The following is a 3,539-nucleotide window of genomic DNA, read 5'->3' on the forward strand; positions in this document are numbered from 1 at the left end:
AATTACTATTGTTCTTCTATTCGATTCAAGATTAGTCTTATTCTAAGATATTTGTTGCACTTCAACCTGATGGATGTGATGATCCGTGACACTCATCATCATCCATCCTTATGAACGCGTGCTTGACAACCACTTCCGTTTTACCTTAGAACGAGCGTGTATCTCTTGGATTCCTTAATCAGAATCTTCATGGTATAAGCTAGAATTATTGGCGGCCATTCTTGAGAATCCAAAAAGTCTAAACCTTGTCTGTGGTATTTCGAGTAGGATTCAAAGATTGAATGACTGTGACGAGCTTCAAACTCGCGAGTGTTGGGCGTAGTGACAGACGCAAAAGAATCAATGGATTCTATTCCGACATGATCGAGAACCGACAGATGATTAGCCGTGCTGTGACAGATCATTTGGACCATTTTTATTGAGAGGATGGGAAGTAGCCATTAACAACGGTGATGCCCTACATACAGCTTGCCATAGAAAGGAGTAAGAATGATTGGAAGAAGGCAGTAGGAAAGCAGAGATTCAGAAGGGACAAAGGATCTCCATGCACTTATCTGAAATTTCCACCAAGGATTTACATAAGTATCTCTTTCATCTATTTTATGCTTTATTTATTATTATTTTCAAAAACTATTATAACCATTTGAATCTGCCTAACTGAGATTTACAAGATGACCATAGCTTGCTTCATACTAACAATCTCCGTGGGATCGACCCTTACTCACGTAAGGTATTACTTGGACGACCCAGTGCACTTGCTGGTTAGTTGTGCGAAGTTGTGACAAAGTGTGATTCACGTTTGAGAGCTCCAAGTCTTTGGCACCATTGTTGATGATCACAATTTACGCTCACCAAGTTTTTGGCGCCGTTGCTGGGGATTGTTCGAGTTTGGACAACTGACGGTTCATCTTATTGCTCAGATTAGGTAATTTTCTTCTTATTTTCTTTTCAAAAAGTTTTCAAAAATTTTTCAAATTTTTTTCATTTATTTTTGTTTTTCCAAAAAGAATTTTTTCGAAAAACCCAAAAAAAAATTAATAAAATCATAAAAACAAAAAATATTTTGTGTTTCTTATTTGAGTCTAGTGTCAATTTTTAAGTTTGGTGTCAATTGCATATTTTTAAAATTTATGCATTTTTTTCGAAAAATTCATGTATGGTGTTCTTCATGATCTTCAAGTTGTTCTTAGTAATTCTTTTTGTTTGATCTTCATATTTTCTTGTTTTGTGTCTTTTGTTGTTTTTCATATGCATCTTTGCATTCATAGTGTTTTAGCATGAAAAATTTCTAAGTTTGGTGTCTTGCATGTTTTTTTTTTCTTGAAAATTTTTCAAAAATAAGTCTTGATGTCCATCATGATCTTCAAAGTGTTCTTGGTGTTCATCTTGACATTCATAGTGTTCTTACATACATCATTGGTTTTGATCCAAAATTTTTATGTTTTGGGTCATATTTGTGTTTTTCTCTCTCATCATTAAAAATTCAAAAAATAAAAAAAATATCTTTTCCTTCTTTAACTCAAAAATTCGAAATCTTTGGGTTGACTTAGTCAAAAATTTTTAAAATTAGTTGTTTCTTGTTAGTCAAGTCAAGATTTCAATTTTTAAAAATCCTATCTTTTCAAAATCTTTTTAAAAAATCAAATCTTTTTCATTTTTCTTATTATTTTTTCGAAATTTTTTATTTGATTTTCAAAATTTTTTCGAAATTTTTATTTCAAAATTTCAAAAACTTTACTAACAATTAATGTGATTGATTCAAAAATTTGAAGTTTGTTACTTTCTTGTTAAGAAAGGTTCAATCTTTAAATTCTAAAGTTATATCTTTTAGTTTCTTATTAGTCAAATAATCAATTTTAATTTTAAAAATCAAATATTTTCCAAAATATCTTTTTCAAAATATCTTTTCAATCATATCTTTTTAATCATATATTTTTCAAATCATATCTTTTTCAAAATTGATTTCAAAAATCTTTTCTAACTTCTTATCTTTTCAAAATTGATTTTCAAATCTTTTTCAACTAACTAATTGACTTTTTGTTTGACTATTTCTTATCTTTTTCAAAACCATCTAACTACTTTCCCCCCTCTTAATTTTTGAAAATCATTTTCTTTTTTTTAAAATTCTTTTAATTAACTAATTGTTTCAAATTTTAATTCTTGTTTTCAAATTTTAACTTTAATTTAAAATAAAAACAAAAAGATTTTCCTTTATTCGAGTTAATTTTCAAAAAATCTCTCTCTCTCTCTCATCTCCTTCTATTTATTTATTCATTTACTAACACTTCTCTTCATCTCAAAAATTCGAACCCTCTCTTCTCTTCTGTGTTCGAATTTTTCTTCTCATCATTTTATTCTTTTCTTATTCTACTAACATAAAAGAATCTCTATACTGTGACATAGAGGATTCCTCTTGTTTCTTTGTTTTCTTCTCTTTCATATGAGCAGGAACAAGAAAAAAGGCATTCTTGTTGAAGCTGACCCTGAACCTGAAAGGACCTTGAAGAGGAAGCTAAGAGCAGCTAAAGCACAGTACTCTGAAGAGGACCTAACTGAAATTTTCGAACAGGAAAAGGAGATGGCAGCCGAACCCAACAACAACAATGCAAGGAGGATGCTTGGTGACTATACTACGCCTACTTCCAAATTTGATGGAAGAAGCATATCAATCCCTGCCATTAGAGCAAACAATTTTGAACTGAAGCCTCAACTAGTTGCTCTAATGCAACAGAACTGCAAGTTTCATGGACTTCCATCAAAAGATCCCTATCAGTTTTTAACTGAGTTCTTGTAGATCTGTGAGACTGTTAAGACTAATGGAGTAGATCTTGAAGTCTACAGGCTCATGCTTTTCCCTTTTGCTGTGAGAGACAGAGCTAAAACATGGTTGGACTCACAACCTAAAGATAGCCTGGACTCTTGGGATAAGCTGGTCACGGCCTTCTTGGCTAAGTTCTTTCCTCCTCAAAAGCTGAGCAAGCTTAGAGTGGATATTCAGACCTTCAAACAAAAAGATGGTGAATCCCTCTATGAAGCTTGGGAAAGATACAAGCAGATGACCAAAAGGTGTCCTTCTGACATGCTTTCAGAGTGGACCATTTTGGATATATTATATTATGGTCTATCTGAGAACAAACCAGAGTTAAACACCAAACAGACGTTACAACTTGGCGTTTAACCCCAAGAGAAGCCTCTGCATGTGTAAAGCTCAAGCGCAGCCCAAGCACACACCAAAGTGGACCCCGGAAGTGGATTTCTGCACTTAGACTTATTTCTGTAAATTCTAGTAGCTAGTTTAATATAAATAGGACATTTTACTATTGTATTAGACATCTGGTCCTGTCTTATCTTGGTATCTATCTATGGACATTTAGTTCTTAGACTTTAGGGGCTGGCCATTCGGCCATGCCTGAACCTTGATCACTTATGTATTTTCAACGGTGGAGTTTCTACACACCATAGATTAAGGTGTGGAGCTCTGTTGTACCTCGAGAATTAATGCAATTACTATTGTTCTTCTATTCGATTCAAGCTTAGTC

General features: G+C 32.9%; 1 non-coding gene across 1 annotated transcript; it reads right to left on the minus strand.

Moving 5' to 3' along the window:
• Positions 1-2,977: 2,977 nt before the first annotated feature.
• On the minus strand, positions 2,978-3,085 carry LOC130959408 (small nucleolar RNA R71). Its single transcript, XR_009078488.1, has one exon. It is a non-coding gene; the product is annotated as a small nucleolar RNA R71 (small nucleolar RNA).
• Between the last annotated feature and the right edge of the window lie 454 nt (positions 3,086-3,539).

Source organism: Arachis stenosperma, chromosome 10, assembly GCF_014773155.1.
Source record: "Arachis stenosperma cultivar V10309 chromosome 10, arast.V10309.gnm1.PFL2, whole genome shotgun sequence".
Taxonomy (NCBI): Eukaryota; Viridiplantae; Streptophyta; class Magnoliopsida; order Fabales; family Fabaceae; genus Arachis; species Arachis stenosperma.